Below are 18,279 nucleotides of genomic sequence, written 5' to 3'. Positions count from 1 at the left end.
TTCATTCCAAGGATAGCATGTGGAACGTGGTCTACATTAACTTTTATTGGGTCATAGATCCCTTTGAGAATCTAATGAAAACTTTGTGGATTCTTCCCCTACTGGGGAACTGTAAAGAGAGAATCAACTAATTCCAGGTACACAACAAGGTGATGTGTTAGGATGTGAAGAAGATCCGAAGCTGAGGTCTTGGTCTGTGAAGAAAGGATTCAAGAAGAAAGAGATTAAAGGAAGGTGTAAGAGATGGGAAGCAACTCAAGTCCTGGCTTTGCTGTTCTTTGGCCTCATGACCTTGAACAAATTACTCAACCTCTGAGTCTCAGCTTCCCCATCAGTAAAATGCGGGGGCTAATTAACAGTCCTTGCTTCACAGAGGAAGAATTATGAGGGTCAAATGAGATCATCTATGTAGACATTTAACATGTATCCGGTACACCTTAAGCACGCACTCAAGTGACGCCAACTATTACTACCATGATGAGGATGAGGATGATGAAGGATGAGGCAGAAAAAGGTTAGCATAGCCATGAAGCCTTACTGTACTACTGGTTTTGTGGTTTTTTAGATGTTGCATTTAAAAACAAAATCAAGGCAGGTTTGTCGGGGAGAAATACCAGTACCAGAGGGAATACAGGGTCTTGAGGCCAAAATACAGAAGAGCTCTAACTGCAGAACGCCAACCTTGGGTCCTCAGCTCAGAAAGTCCCACCTTAGGTAGCAATGAAGGTGGAGAACATAGATGAGTGCCTAACGAAGGAACAACTCAAATATCACATGTCTTTACTCTCAGCTGGAACAGCATCAACTCCATAAAGTATCCCAGTAACTCTCCAAAAGGCAGTTAGTCTTTGACTTATCAACAATGGAGGAATTACTATTTAACAAACACAATGTTGGGTTAGATGAAATCTTTCAAAGCAAGGGGCATTTAGAAGAAAAATAAATACATATAAAAATAAAACAGGCATTTTTGATGGTAAAAAAGACTGGCGATAACAGTTCCCATGGCAGCCCTGGCTCCCAACATCCCTATGTTCCAATCTGTTATCCCCTCCTGTATCCTCCACCTTGTTACCTCATTGGCAGATTAGGAATAAGTCTGGAAGCAGCCATGCTTTCCCAAATAATTTCCTCTAATATAAAAGTAATACATGTTCATCATATAAAGCTGGGAAAACAAAGGAAATCTCAAAGGAAACGATAATCCAACCAACATTACCATGTTGATTTATTGCTGCCAGTTTCTCTAAGTCAAATCATTTTTATTTATTTAAAGAATTATGTCACATGGCTTTCCTAAAATGGCCAGCATTTCTGAAGATTCAGTAAAAGCAGTAAGAATCAAGTTTAGAACTGGTTGACAAAAGGGAGACAAGTGCACGTACACACACGCGCACACACGTGTGCAGGGCTTGCCTCTCAGAGGCCCCTTGAACTCACAATACAGGATGGTCACTATGGCCACCCCGGAGCTAAGAAATTTAAACTTAGAGGATCAAAAAAGAACTCCACCCATTAAAACAATGCTCTTTAAGTATCAAAAAGTCTAGCATTTCAAAAGAGTGTTTTAAATACACATTTTAAAAAACCCAAAGCCTATGATGTGTTCCTTGGCACGAATCTGGGTCAGTTCCTGGTGGGGCTCCAGGGTAGAATTTCAAAAGAGATGTAATTATTCCTCATGTCACTGATACCATTCTATCAGATGCAAATATGTCAAAATCATAACGATAAAGAAAAACAAAAGTGAACCTCTCTGGCAACACACTCGGTGCTTAGAAAACATGAGTCTTCACCCGCATCTTTTATGGCTGCCTCTTAAAACCATTTTCGATACCACTTATGCCAGAAAAACAGGAAGAATAATTTGTTGACTAGTTTCAAGGCTGTCCTCATCTGTTCAGTGGAGGGGCATCTCAGACAAGGTTGTCCGTTCAGCAGGAAAGAACTTTCCAAGAGATGAACACCCATCACTGTTAAAGGGTGGCTCCTTCAGTGAGAGTCTCACTGCCGAAGGTATGCAAGCAGAGTCACACAAACCATGTGGCTTCCAAGGTCCCTCACAACTTTAAAATTCAGCCTTCGTTTCAGAAGGTGCTGCCCTGTTGCCTTCCCTCATTCCTCATTAACGAGAAACACGGCAAGATCACTGGCATGAGTTCCAGTGAAGTCTTCTCCAGAACTCAGAAGGGCCACAGATAGAGGCAAAGAGCAAGTGATGGGAGTCACTCCTGAGCCTGGACGAGAGAGGTAAGCACAGAAGCATGTCCTCTAGGACTGGACAAAGAATTCAGAGGTGTCTGTGGGTGGCTCTGGGAACAAAGTGGAACGCTGAGACTCGGAGTAGAGTCCACATGTCCTATCCTGAGACTGGACTGCAGCAGCTTTTCTGGAAAAGGTGGCACTTTTAGGATTTAATACAGATCCCTCTGGGTCCCCAAGACACAGGCAGCTCTGCCACTTTCCCAAAAACCCTGGACATCACCAGTCAAATATAAGCAGAAGCCATCTCCTTAAGAGTGTCCTGGAGCTGAGAGGTCAAGAAAGGGGCCTCCTAGGATCCCCAAGATAACCAAGTCCAGCAAGCAATGGCCTGCAATTAACTGGGACAGCGTACTTTTTCTACACTCTACGATAGAGGCAAAGGACAACAAAGTAAGTTGATATTTGGTCCCCAAAATCCACATCCAGAAGACGTCCTAATTCAATCCAGCTTCTAAAGGGCCCTTGGTTATGGTTGGTCCACAGAGCTAGTAACAACACACGGCCCAATTCAAACCTACAGCTTAGAATTTTGGACAGACTTTAAAGTCTTATTGGCAAGATCAGAAAAGGCCAAAAGATGTGCATGTTACTCCATGTAGGGACCCCCATGTCCCTCTAGGATAACGCATGACACTTCTGACTTCTGGAGAAGACAGGATTTTCCTTCCTCCAAAGATAAGGGGGCTGGGGCACAGCGCATGGGGAGGGGGAGGAGAGCAAAATCCTCAGAAGGAGCCAATAGATAATACCCAAAAGTAACAAAACATGCAAGCTACTGAAAAATGTGTAAGTAAATACCAAAAGAATCAGCTACGATTTTTAAGTGACTGCCACAGGGGATGGCAGGTAGGGGGAGGGGAGGCAGGAGATGGTGTTCCTGGAGAACTGCTTGATTCTTGAAACTATATGCATGTGTAAATTTGATAAAAACTACAAATTGGAGCAGATGGAGTTCGGAAAAACGATACACACACTGTGGATGCTGCTGCCGCCACCCCTCCCCCCAGCAACCTGCGCGGAAGCGAAGTTGCCCCGGCTTGTTGGGGCAACCTTCTTAACACGAACACTGGTGCGACATGTGAACCATGGTTCCCACTCTATGCTGCGAGCAGATGGCACGCCAGTTAGCTCTGGAAACTCGACTGCCAGCAGAACCAGCTGTTTTCTCTTTTTCCTTTGCAAGTCCAGAAAAGTTTATTGGTGTTGTTACCTTTTCAGAACATTGTCAATAATTAGCCTTACTGCATAACTCTCTGCAGTATGGACTAGCATTCTGGGAAAGTCAAGAAAACTTCCTCAACATTGCTGATTTCATACAGCATTACATTCAGTCTTCATGTCTCCATAGGCTCCTCTTGGCTGTGAGAATTTCTCATACTTTCCTCATTTTTGATGACCTCGACAATGTTGAGGAGTACTGCCCTGTTCTAAAGCCTCAGAGTCTTCTGCTTCAGTTGGCAGAAAGGCAGAGAGACAGTGGAGGAGCCACTTCACATTCATAAAAACCCCAGCTTAGAGGAGCTGTCCATCCTTTTGTATTTCTGATATGGAGTGATGGAGATCTCCTCTAGCACCCAGTGCTAAGGCAACATTTCCAATTTGAATATTCCATTGGTCAGGCTGCTGCAGGCGGCCCAGCTTTAGGAAGACCAGCTGGGTGGCTGATAAAGTCTTGGTGCTCCAGCCGGGTGTCAGGCCTGTGCCTCTGAGGTGGGAGAACAGAGTTCAAGACATTGATATTACGTGGGGCCAGGAGGTCTCTAGTGGACCAAACGGCAAAAGCTCTCTCAGAGATCTCCATCTCAACGCTAAGACCCAGCTCCACTCAATGATCAGCAAGCTACAGTGCTGGACACCCCATGCTAACCAACTAGCAGGACAGGAACACAACCCCAGCCATTAGCAGAGAGGCTGCCTAAAATCATACTAAGTTCACAGACACCCCCTAACACACCACCAGATGCGGTCCTGCCCACCAGAAAGACAAGACCCAGCCTCATCCACCAGAACACAGGCACCAGTCCCCTCCACCAGGAAGCTTAACAAGCCACTGAACCAACCTCACCCACTGGGGGCAGACACCAAAAACAACGGGAACTACGAACCTGCAGCCTGCAGAAAGGAGACCCCAAACACAGTAAGTTAAGCAAAATGAGAAGACAAATAAAATACACAGCAGATGAAGGAGCAAAGTAAAAACCCACCAGACTAAACAAATGAAGACGAAATAGGCAGTCTACCTCAAAAAGAATTCAGAGTAATGATAGTAAAGTGATCCAAAATCTTGGAAACAGAATGGAGAATATACAAGAGAAGTTTAACCAGGACCTAGAAGAACTAAAGAGCAAATAAACAATGATGAACAACACAGTAAATGAAATTAAAAATTCTCTAGAAGGAATCAATACCAGAATAACTGAGGAAGAAGAACGGATAAGTGACCTGGAAGATAAAATAGTGGAAATAACTACTGCAGAGCAGAATAAAGAAAAAAGAATGAGAAGAATTGAGGACAGTCTCAGAGACCTCTGGGACAACATTAAACGTACCAACATTTGAATTATAGGGGTCCCAGAAGAAGAGGAGAAAAAGAAAGGGACTGAGAAAATATTTGAAGAGATTATAGTTGAAAACTTCCCTAATATGAGAAAGGAAATAATCAAGTCCAGGAAGTGCAGAGAGTCCCATACAGGATAAATCCAAGGAGAAACAGGCCAAGACACATATTAATCAAACCATTAAAAATTAAATACAAAGAAAAAATATTAAAAGCAGCAAGGGAAAAGCAACAAATAACATACAAGGGAATCCCCATAAGGTTAACAGCTGATCTTTCAGCAGAAACTTTGCAAGCCAGAAGGGTGTAGCAGGACATACTTAAAATGATGAAAGGGAAAAACCTACAACCAAGATTAGTCTACTCAGCAAGGATCTCATTCAGATTTGACTGAGAAATTAAAACCTTTACAGACAAGCAAAAGCTAAGAGAATTCAGCACCACCAAACCAGCTTTACAACAAATCCTAGAGGAACTTCTCTAGGCAGGAAACATAAGAGAAGGAAAAGATCTACAATAACAAACCCAAAACAATTAAGAAAATGGTAATAGGAACACACATATCGATAACTACCTTAAATGTAAATGCTCCAACCAAAAGACAAAGACTGGCTGACTGGATACAAAAACAAGACCCATATATATGCTGTCTACAAGAGACCCACTTCAGACCTAGGGACACATACAGACTGAAAGGGAGGGGATGGAAGATATTCCATGCAAATGGAAATCAAAAGAAAGCTGGAGTAGCAATTCTCATATCAGACAAAATAGACTTTAAAATAAAGACTATTACAAGAGACAAAGAAGGACACTACATAATGATCAAGGGATCAATCCAAGAAGAAGATATAACAATTGTAAATATTTATGCAACCAACATACGGGCACCTCAATACATAAGGCAAATGCTAACAGCCATAAAAGGGGAAATCGACAGTAACACAATCATAGTAGGGGACTATAATACCCCACTTTCACCAATGGACAGATCATCCAAAATGAAAATAAATAAGGAAACACAAGCTTTAAATGATACATTAAACAAGATGGACTTAATTGATATTTACAGGAAATTCCATCCAAAAAACAGAATATACTTTCTTCTCAAGTGCTCATGGAACATTCTCCAGGATAGATCATATCTTGGGTCACAAATCAAGCCTTGGTAAATTTAAGAAAACTGAAATCGTATCAAGTATCTTTTCCAAACACAATGCTATGAGACTGGATGTCAATTACAGGAATAAATCTGTAAAAAATACAAACACATGGAGGCTAAACAGTACACTACTAAATAACCAAGAGACCACTGAAGAAATCAAAGAGGAAATCAAAAAATACCTAGAAACAAACAACAATGAAAATACAATGACCCAAAACTTATGGGATGCAGCAGAAGCAGTTCTAAGAGGGAAGTTTATAGCAATATAATCCTACCTCATGGAACAAGAAACATCTCAGATAAACAACCTTACCTTACACCTAAAGCAATTAGAGAAAGAAAAAAAAAAATCCCAAAGTTAGCAGAAGGAAAGAAATCATAAAGATCAGATTAGAAATAAATGAAAAAGAAGGAAATAATAGCTAAGATTAGTAAAACTAAAAGCTGGACTTCCCTGGCAGTGCAGTGGTTAAGAATCCACCTGCCAATGCAGGAGACACAGGTTCCAGCCCTGGTCCGGGAAGATTCCACATTCTGCAGAGCAACTAAGCCCGTGTGCCACAACTACTGAGCCTGCGCTCTAGAGCCCATAAGCCACAACTACTGAAGCCTGCACACCTAGAGCCACAACAAGAGAAGCCACCACAATGAGAAGCCTGCGCACTGCAACAAAGAGTAGCCCCCGCTCACCGCAACTACAGAAAGCCCGCACACAGCAATGAAGACCCAACACAGCCAAAAGTAAATTAAAAAAAAAATCTTCCAACAAACAAAAGCCCAGGACCAGATGGTTTCACAGGCAAATTCTATCAACCATTTAGAGAAGAGCTAACACCTATCCTTCTCAAACTCTTCCAAAATATAGCAGAGGGAGGAACACTCCCAAACTCATTCTACGAGGCCACCAACAACCTGATACCAAAACCAGACAAAGATGTCACAAAAAAAGAAAACCAGGGCTTCCCTGGTGGCACAGTGGTTGAGAATCTGCCTGCTAATGCAGGGGACACGGGTTCGAGCCCTGGTCTGGGAAGATCCCACATGCCATGGAGCAACTAGGCCCATGAGCCACAACTACTGAGCCTGTGCGTCTGGAGCCTGTGCTCCGCAACAAGAGAGGCTGCGATAGTGAGAGGCCCGCGCACCGCGATGAAGAGTGGCCACCGCTTGCTACAACTAGAGAAAGCCCTTGCACAGAAACAAAGACCCAAGACAGCCAAAATAAAATAAATAAATAAACAAATGCGGGGTTAAAAAAAGAAAAACCCAAAGCCAATAAAAAACTATATTAAGATGTATTAAAACAAAAAAAAAGAAGAAAAAGAAAACCACTGACCAACATCACTGATGAACACAGATGCAAAAATCCGCAACAAAATACTAGCAAACAGAATCAAACAACACATTAAAAGGATCATACACCATGATCAAGTGGGGTTTATCCCAGGAATGCAAGGATTATTCAATATACGCAAATCAATCAATGTGATAAACCATATTAACAAACTGAAGGAGAAAAAACATATGATATGAATAGATGCAGAAAAAGCTTTTGACAAAATTCAACACCCATTTATGATAAAAACTCTCCAGAAAGTAGGCATAGAGGGAACCTATCTCAACGTAATAAAGGCCATATATGACAAACCCACAGCCAACATTGTTCTCAATGGTGAAAACCTGAAACCATTTCCACTAAGATCAGGAACAAGACAAGTTTACCCACTCTCACCACTATTATTCAACATACTTCTGGAATTTTTAGCCACAGCAATCAGAGAAGAAAAGGAAATAAAAGGAATCCAAATCGGAAAAGAAGAAGTAAAACTGTCACTGTATGCAGATGACATGATACTATACAGAGAGAATCCCAAAGATGCTACCAGAAAACTACTAGAGCTAATCAATGAACTTGGTAAAGTAGCAGGATATAAAATTAATTCACAGAAATCTCTTGCATTCCTATACACTAATGATGAAAAACCTGAAAGAGAAATTAAGGAAACACTCCCATTTACCACTGCAACAAAAAGAATAAAATACCTAGGAATAAACCTACCTAAGGAGAAAAAAGACCTGTATGCAGAAAACTATAAGACACTGATGAAAGAAATTAAAGATGATATAAACAGATGGAGTGATACACCATGTTCTTGGATTATTGGAAGAATCAACACTGTGAAAATGACTATACTACCCAAAGCAATCTACAGATTCAATGCAATCCCTATCAAACTACCAGTGGCATTTTTCACAGAACTAGAACAAAAAATTTCACAATTTGTATGGAAACATAAAAGACCACAAACAGCCAAAGCAATCTTGAGAACGAAAAATGGAGCTGGAGGAATCAGGCTCCCTGACTGCAGACTATACTACAAAGCTACAGTAATCAAGACAGTATGGTACTGGCACAAAAACAGAAATATAGATCAATGGAACAGGATAGAAAGCCCAGAGATAAACCCACACACATAGGGTCACCTTATTTTTGATAAAGGAGGCAAGAATATACAATGGAGAAAAGACAGCCTCTTCAATAAGTGGTGCTGGGAAAACTGGACAGCTACATGTAAAAGAATGAAATTAGAACACTCCCTGGGCTCCCCTGGTGGTGCAGTTGTTGAGAATCCGCCTGCCAATGCAGGAGACAAGGGTTCGAGCCCTGGTCTGGGAAGATCTCACATGCCGCGGAGCAACTAGGCCCGTGAGCCACAACTACTGAGCCTGCGCGTCTGGAGCCTGTGCTCCGCAACAAGAGAGGCTGCGATAGCGAGAGGCCCGCGCACCGCGATCAAGAGTGGCTCCCACTTGCCGCAACTGGAGAAAGCCCTCACACAGAAACGAAGACCCAACACATCCAAAAATAAATAAATAAAATAATTAATTATTAAAAAAAAAAAAAGAACACTCCCTAACACCATACACAAAAATAAACTCAAAGTGGATCAAAGACCTAAATGTAAGGCCAGACACTATAAAACTCTTAGAGGAAGGAAAACATAGGCAGAACACTCTATGACATAAATCACAGCAAGATCCTTTTTGACCCACCTCCTAGAGAAATGGAAATAAAAACAAAAATAAACAAATGGGACCTAATGAAACTTCAAAGCTTTTGCACAGCAAAGGAAACCATAAACAAGACGAAAAGACAACTCTCAGAAATGTAGAAAGTATTTGCAAACGAATCAAGTCACAAAGGATTAATCTCCAAAATATACAGGCAGCTCATGCAGCCCAATATCAAAAAAGCAAACCACCCAATCCAAAAATGGGCAGAAGATCTAAATAGATATTTCCCCAAAGAAGATATACAGATTGCCAACAAACACATGAAAGCATGCTCAACATCATTAATCATTAGAGAAATGAAATCAAAACTACAGTGAGGTATCACCTCACACCAGTCAAAATGGGCATCATCAAAAAAATCTATAAACAATAAGTGCTGGAGAGGGTGTGGAGAAAAGGGAACCCTCTTGCACTGTTGGTGGGAATGTAAATTGATACAGCCACTATGTAGGACAGTATGGAGGTTCCTTAAAAAACTAAAAATAGAACTACCATATGACCCAGCAATCCCACTACTGGGCATATACCCTGAGAAAACCATCATTCAAAAAGAGTCATGTACCACAATGTTCACTGCAGCTCTACTTACAATAGCCAGGACATGGAAGCAACCTAAGTGTCCATCGACAGATGAATGGATAAAGAAGATGTGGCACATATATACAATGGAATATTACTCAGCCATAAAAAGAAACGAAACTGAGGTATTTGTAGTGAGGTGGATGGACCTAGAGACTGTCATACAGAGTGAAGTAAGTCAGAAAGAGAAAAACAAATACCGTATGCTAACACATATATATGGAATCTTAAAAAAAAAAAAAAAAAAAAGGTTCTGAAGAACCTAGGGGCAGGACAGGAATAAAGATGCAGACGTAGAGAATGGACTTGAGGACACAGAGAGGGGGAAGGGTAAGCTGGGACGAAGTGAGGGAGTGGCATGGACATATGTACATTACCAAATGTAAAATAGATAGCTAGTGGGAAGCAGCCGCATAGCACAGGCAGATCAGCTCGGTGCCTGTGTCCACCTAGAGGGGTGGGATAGGGAGGGTGGGAGGGAGACGCAAGAGGGAGGAGATATGCGGACATATGTTTACGTATAGTTGATTCACTTTGTTATACAGCAGAAACTAACACACCATTGTAAAGCAATTATACTCCAATAAAGATGTTAAAAAAAACACAAAACTACAAATTGTAAAAAGAAGAAAAGAGGGAGCAGGGCTAGGATACCTTGGATGTATGTATTTTATTTCCCAACTTAAAACAAATAAAATAGTTATAAAATCATCATCCAGAGAGAATCACTGGATGATTTGGAGGTAGTTTCTTTTTATATATGTGTATGTGTATACATACATGTATCAATAAGAAGAATTTTTTTTAACTCTTTGGAGTCATCCAATGACTAAGTTTTCTGTTTTATTTTGGAGAAGGAATATTTTATTTATTAACGTATTAAATAACTTGGGCCTTTTCTTCGTATATCATCAGTCAATATCAAGATTTTCTATATATTAGGATAGGCATGCCAGGTTGTCATATTTTGACTACATGGTGCATTTTACAAAGAAAAAAATACTTTTTGGATAGGGTATTGTGATTTTCAGTATTCTTAGACATGAAATTGCAGCAGTGGGGTGGAAGCCTTACTGGAAATTGGTTTCACCTCAAATTATGTTTTCTGACTCTCTCCCTGCGTGCCTTGTTTCTTCCCATGCATGTCTTCGCTTCTCTCTCCCCACCCACCTGTCACTACCTCTCCTCCCCACTCCACCCCACTTTCCTATTTCATCCTCTCACACCTATACTTTTCCCCTGACACCCTCAAACTGATGGAATATGAAACTGAAATCATATTCTTATTACTTTTTGCATTTGCACAACAAAATTGTCTTTAAGTTTAAAATAGGAACACAAAGCATTCCATTCATTCATTTTCTAAGGTCCCCGTACCTTTTTTTTTTTTTTTTTTTTAAAAACAAGGCAGCTGTAGCCCCAGGGCCCATGGCCTGACTAGGAAACCCTCAGAAATAAGAGCTCTGACCCCTGCCTGGAAAAGCCAGTATAGACGTAGAACAGGCCTCATGTGGGCAAGGGGGTGGTTTCCCAGAGAGGCCAGGGAGGAGGACTGAAGTCAAAGCCAACTCACACTTCCCCTGGAGACCTGCAGGAGGAAGGGTCATGCCCCCAGCCCAGCACCGCTCCCAGTGGGGGCATCAATAGATCCAGAAGGCAAACCTACAACTATCAGGGCATCCAGCTAAACCACCACCTACTCTTCCATCCCTCTGAGAAGGACCTGCCTCTTTTTCTGATCATCCAAAATGTCTTCAGTCTTTTTTCCCCTGCAAGAGCTTCTTCTAAAATCAGGTTACCCCCATCCTATACCTATAGGACTTTTGTAACCCAGATGTTCGATACATCTTAAAAGAACTTTCTGGGTCCCGATCACTCTTTGAAATATAGGTTCTCTCTTCCAGCCCTCAGAGATCTGCATACTTCCCATGGCTGACTTCCACAGCTCCAAGTGTCCGATAAAAAAATATTGACCAGGACAGGCCTAGACACAATCCTGGGTCTGCCACAGAGGCTTCCCACACAGAAAATACAAATCTGAGCTGGTAATCCAGCCAGCAGTGAATCCACTTGAGGCCTTATCACCCAGCCCTCACTTCCTGTTTTAGCTTTAGGCTCCTAATGGGATCCTTCCCCTCAGATGCTTCCCTGAGATCACGCATGGGTCATGTACCCAATAGATACAGTATCTACTGCACTTCCGAGTTCATGTCAAGAAACAAGTATATTCCGTTTGACAGGCTTGCACAACTCATACTGGTTCTTAATCACTGGTGCATTCTTCTTGGTAACAGTACCAAGCCATTTCCCTATGAAGATACATGAAAAAATTTTTAAAGAAAGAAAAGAGCGTAAATGAGGGAGTTCTGCTTTCCCCAAGTGTTTCCTGAAGAAAGTCAGGCAATTGCTCCAGTTCTGAGAAATAAACCAGTAAATTCCCATACAGTAAGTTTTCTGCAAATGATGTAGGAAACTGGGGGAGGGGGCGTGGAGGGGCGACTAAAACGGGTGGTTCAGCTCTCAAAGAGCAGCAAGATAAGTTTTTTTTACAGTGGCAAATGTTCCTTTTGGACTGGCTTCAAACCTGTGTGTGGGCCGATTCTCTGAAATAAACAAAATTCTCTTGTATAACAGAGGTTATGAGGTGACTAAGAGGGTGAGGATGCTGGTGGAAAAGAAGTCACCCACAAATCACCTTTGACTAAGATCAGTTCTTCTGCCTGCATTGGGTCTTGACTCGGCAAAACCTGACTAGCGACGGACAGCCATATCAAAGGGTCCATGTAACCCGGGATGGATGGATATATGCCCCAGCTTAAGTCCAGCGACAACCTGACTGGTCCAGCTTTTGAGAGCCCTGAAACGCCCTGATCCACACAGCAAGAGCTGGAATGCCAACCCTGGCTCCAGTCAGCTCCCATGCACTGCCAAGGGAGGCGTGATGTCCTGAACAGCAGTTGGCCCAACACGTGAGCGGCAGGTGCAGCTGCCGAGCTTTCATGTTTACCAGGAAGAAAGAATGTTGATTTTGCAGATTTTTGATAATGTTTTCACAGCCAGTGTTATTCCCAGCCCATTTGAAAATGCAATCTGAACACCACCCCTTTCCTCATTGGTCTCCTCGAACTTAAATGGTTCCATCGGCCTCAGCCCTGGAAACCCTTCTTTCTCTACTGGCCACATTTCAGTTTGGCCAAGTGGAGGAGCAGAGGGAAACCAGGATCTCTGCAATGGCAGTCGGGGTATGGAGAAGAATATTAAATTCAGAAGTGGGGTACTTGGGCTTAAGACCCTGGCAGCACATGGCTGCGAGATCTCTGGGGGCCAGCTAGGCTTTCCAGGAAGGAGTCTCACAGCTCTGTCTTTGGGTCTGTGTTTCTACTGAATCGATTCCATGTTCTCGCTTTAAATTGAGTAACCCAAATGCAATAAGCCACAGATTAAAAAGGACTAGAAGGAACCGAGAAGTTACTTTAGACTGAGAGCAAAGAATGGGCCAAGCACCCGGCAATCTTGCCGGAGGGATCTGGCATGACACCACAGAAGGGATCCAGACTAGAAAGGGCCCTTTACAAAATGCTGAGAGTTTGCCCAGACCCTTTTGAAAACTGGGTTCTTTAGCTGTTTCCTGAATTGTCCTCTCCACAATCTTGAACATTGACTATTATGTGGAAAAAAGAAACAAACATTTAAGGGGACAAAAGTATACCCTTGGGAGACACAGGAAGAATGGTGTTTGAAGTAAGGACTTTTTCTCTTCTCCCTCATACACAAAAACTCATACACGCTCAACTAGCCTTATGAGTAATACGCCGCCATGGTGGATGCCCAGCTAACTCTGTCATAGCCAGGAGCCTCTGCCAACCACTGATGCAGTGGAAGAGTTGTCTGACCAGCTCCCTGCCTGATGCTGGTCTATTTTTGGTGAAAACCTTGGTCTTCAGTTGCCTTGGGCTCTTTCTTTGGAAGTACTATTTGATGACGGTAATCCTCAAGGGCCTGTACTAAAAATGACTTTCCAGCTCAGAGACACTGTAGAGATCAAGCCAGTTTTAGACCCTTACTGTCATGGTTTTGAGATCTGTGTAAGGATCAAGCAGTGGCCAGCCCAGCCCAACCCAGCCCAGAAACATCATGGTAAACCTACCTATCCCACCATTAGATATCTGTATGCCCAGCACCATGTAGACATCTTAACTTCGAGGATGCTTACAATATAGTTTTGAGATAAAAATCAGCCCAGTGACAGCTAGTCAGACAGCCATATAAAGCAAAAGAAAAATTTTAAAAACCATTTTCAGTCACAAAAAGTTGTGAGAATGGAGCAAATATGGGCTACAAAGGTCACCCAGACCTTGCACTGGGAAATACACTCCAGGTAAAAGACCTCTTTTAGAGGGCAAAACAGATACCCTGAGGTTTTCTTCTCAGAGAAACCAAAGGTCAGGTCATCTGTTGGTCGACCAAGAAAGCAACCATTAAGCAAACCACCTCCCCTTCCAGCCCCACGGCTTTGTGTCTCTCGGGGCTGGAATACAGATTCGAAGGTGGGAGACTCTAAGGAGGACAGATGACCAAGCAGGGGCTCTGGGGTGGTCAGCGTAAAAGTGGTACTCACCACATGTTGGCAGACTGAAAAGCAAGTCACAATCTCTTTAGTTATTTCCCTACATATGGTTTTTAGATTCTGGCATCAGAACCCCTAGAATCTCTCTAGACCTGAGAAATCAAAATCTTTGAAGGCATGGCCAGGGAATCTCTGTCTTTAACCCGTTACTCAATATGACCCCAAAAGTGTGAGAATTACTGCGAGCCTGTTCCGGCCTGTCCTCTTCTGACATGGGGGTAACTAGGAAAAGGTTGGGTGCCTCAGTGAGGAAAGAGATTTAAGCAGAAACCACACATGTGAAGAGAGAGAAGAAAGAGGCTGGAACAATCAGTGGGAAATCTCTTAAGGGGAGACAGAGAATGTGATGGTGAGCCACCCAGCCCAACACGGAGACTCTCCCTCCACTGCAACCTTGGAAGATCGTAAGAAAGGTGATTTCTTTACAGGAGCCAAAGAGGGCTTGAGTTTGAGTGGATCTGGGCCAGCCCCAAGAATGGAGGAGTTCAGGAATTCCCTGGAGATCCAGTGGTTAGGACTCAGCACTTTCACTGCCGGGGCCTGGGTTTGATCCCTGGTTGGGGAACTAAGATCCCTCAAGCTGCACAGAGCGGCCAAAAAAATTAGTAAATAAAAAATTTAAAAAAAAAGAATGGAGGAGTTCACCAATGTGGATGGGACTGTCCAAGTTTGGCCCAAAGCCCCCTGCAATAGGTTCCTTCTGCCCCTGGCACCACAGCCCTGAGAAGTGTTGACTACCAAGTCCTAAGGGATTCCAAGGAAACAGTGAAGTGCTTCCACCCAACTCCAGATATCAAAGCCACTTGGCCAATGCCCACTTACTCTGTCTGGCTTACTCTGTCTGACATGGTCTGGAACTGACATCTACACTCACCATCCCCCAAGGGTCAGTGGGTTTCACCTGTCTCTCCCTAGGCCTGAGGGAGTGGCAGAGGCAAGCAGCTCCAGATCTGAGTGGTATGAGCTAGTGGTTCTCAAAGTGCGGTCACCAGGCCGGCAGCATCAGCATTATGTGGGAACGTATTAGAAATACAAATCCTCTGGTCCCACTCTAGAGCTACTGAATCAGAAATTCTGGTGGAGGAGCCCAATCTGTAGCTTAATGAGATCTGAAGGTAATTTTAATAAACAGCTAAAGTTTGAGAACCAGTGTTTTACACTGTTAATATGAACCATAATGGTAAGTCAACAAGAGTGGCATGTATTTACCTAGGCCTACAAAACACTTTCAAATATAATATCTTAGGGATACCCGCTTCTAATCCTAAGGTCCTATAATTCGTTTGAATCTCATAGCAATGCTGAGGTAGATGAAGCAGAATTATTGTCCCATCTTATAGGTAGAGAGACTGAGGTTCAGAGAGATGGAGTGACCAACAGAGGTTACCCTCACCCAGAGCCATCACTGACAAGCCACTGGAAAGTCACCAAGACTTAACTCTAAATAATTAAGAGTTACCAGCCCAGGACTTCCCTGGTGACACAGTGGTTAAGAATCCGCCTGCCAATGCAGGGGACACGGCTTCGATCCCCGGTCCAGGAAGATCCCACATGCCACGGAGCAAGCCCGTGCACCACAACTACTGAGCCTGAGGCTCTAGCGAGCTATAACTACTGAGCCCACGTGCCTAGAGCCCGTGCTCCGCAACGAGAAGCCACCACAATGAGAAGCCCGTGCACCGCAACGAAGGGTAACTCCCACTCGCCACAACTAGAAAAAACCCGCACACAGCAACGAAGACCCAATGCAGCCAAAGGTAAATAAATAAATTAATTAAATAAAGTTGGAATAAAAGAGTTACCAGCCCATACCAATTTCTTTTTTCCCATGGCCCACAGGGACACTGCTGGCAGCAGGAATGATATTGACATTCCTTTTTATCCAGCCCATTGTTACTTACCTCAAATGACTATTTCTAAGACTGCCCTCCATTAATTCTGGATTTGAACTGAAAAAGCAATTTTAAACCCACTTCAAGACAGATCCACTTAGTCTCAATGCTGACCTGACACAGACAACAATCCTCAACTGATAAATGGGCTATGCACCAAGTTCATGTGTAAACTGGAAGGTTGGAACTCAGATTACATTTTCCCATGGACATAACATGGGAGATGGTGGCTGGATCCTCAGATCAAGCCACAAAAGTCCATCTACAAGAGGGAGAGGCAGAAGAGAGCACAGGCAGCTTTGGCAGTGCCAGAAGGTTTAAATCCCAGCTTTCCTATCATTAACCAAAAGGAGACAAAACCCAAGTCACATGGCCTTTCTGGGCCTCAGTTTCTTCATCTGTAAGACTCACCTGGCAGGGTTGTTTAGAGGATTAAATGACAATGTATGTATAGTGCCTGCCACACAGTAGACATTCAACAAATGCTTGCAGATTATATTAACTCCCAAAGTAGCAGCCATACTATGTTTTTGCCCTGAAAACTATGCAGTTAAAAAAAAAATAACATACATTTGGGAATTCCCTGGCAGTCCAGTGGTTAGGACTTGGCACTTTCACTGCTGGGGGCCCCGGGTTCAATCCCTGGCCGGGGAACTAAGATCCCGCAAGCCAAGTGGTGTGGTCAAAATTAAAAAAAAAAAAAAAAAAGCGTACATTTGAAATTACATAAGGATTGACTGCAGCAGGATTAACTGCCTCCTAAAAGATCAAAAAGATCGAGGGAAAAAGGGAGGGTGGCAGCCTCAGGGGGTGGCAAAGGTCAGGTCACCCATCTCACCCACCTATTCCCCTGGCCTTTTTTCAGCTCAGCTCAATGGTCACTTCTTTGGGAACCTTCCTTGGCCTCCCAGATTGGGTCAACTCTCTCTAATATGTTCCCATGGCCCCAAGTAGTTCTTCATAGCCTTACAATGATTAGAATTTTACCCTTAGAGTCGGTCTTCCCCACAACCCCGTAAACTCCATGGAGTCAAGGCCCAGGTTTGTTTCTGCTCCCCAGTATCTTTCCCTGGTACTTGGCCCTGTGCCTGGAACACAGTGGGCCCTCAAATATTTGAAGAATGAATCATACTAGGGCAGCTGAGCAGGGATGGGTAAAGGGAAGAGGAGGTTCTGTGCAGCTGGCTGTGCATATGAACAGATAAGTCACAAGGTCTTGACTCATGGTTACCTGGAGAAGCATACAACTCTTTCTGCCCCAATTAAAAGAAAAAAAAACATCAATCTGCCTCTGCCATTATCACTTGGCCAATAAAGGCTGATGATAAAACCCACAAGTTATTAAACCCACAGGCATCCTCCTCCAATGGGTACACATCCCCCAGGGCCTTGGTTTGTTCACAGGGCAAGTGCTGAATGAAGTGAAGATCCAGGCAGGTATGGAATTTGTTGCAGCTCTCCCTACCTCAGTACCAGTTAAAGAGGGATGACTCCAGCCTCATCCCAGCTTGAACTCTGAAGGCATGGAAAACGCTGCTGCGAGCTGCAATGTATTCAGTGGCTATATCCTGCAACAGCCGGGGTGATCCTCAAAACCTAACAAGGTAGGTATGGTTCCCACTCTGCAGGTGAGGAAACAGACTGAGGGAGGTCAGGAACACACTCATGATCACATAGTTAATAAGTAGCAGAGCTAGAACTGGAACCCAAATTAGGTTGCAAAATGTGTGCTGGGAGCCATATTCAGCTACCTCTCCCCACACTGGGTATAGGTTTCTCCAGACTGAAGGGTGTACAGGCTTCGGTGAGCCAACGTAACATGGGGTAAAACACACTGCAGAAAGACAACTGTTCCGGATTCTTCCACGACTATGTGACCCAGGGTAAGTCACTTCACCTCCCCGGGCCCCAGGGAGGCTGCCTCCCCAGTAATGTAAGAGTGGCCTGGATGGCCATTATGAGAGGAGACCTGCTGAGCACATAAGAATGCCTGCCAGTCAAAAACCTATCAAGAAATCACACCTGCCTGGCCCTTGCCAGGACCCTGTCACGCTGCAGCTCAGCTCTCCCTCACCCAAAGTGAAGGTTAACCAGAGACGCTGAGCTTTCAGGTGGGGAG

General features: G+C 43.5%; 1 protein-coding gene across 50 annotated transcripts in view; it reads right to left on the bottom strand.

The window, feature by feature from the left end:
* Positions 1–18,279, bottom strand: part of SORBS1 (sorbin and SH3 domain containing 1) — a 243,276-nt gene that overhangs the window by 186,522 nt on the left and 38,475 nt on the right. The gene's annotated exons all lie outside the window — the stretch shown is intronic.

Source organism: Balaenoptera physalus, assembly GCF_965194825.1.
Source record: "Balaenoptera physalus genome assembly, chromosome: 14".
In the NCBI taxonomy this organism is placed as follows: Eukaryota; Metazoa; Chordata; class Mammalia; order Artiodactyla; family Balaenopteridae; genus Balaenoptera; species Balaenoptera physalus.
The sequence above is the reverse complement of the archived record's forward strand: the minus strand, read 5'-3'. Positions and strand labels throughout refer to the sequence as shown.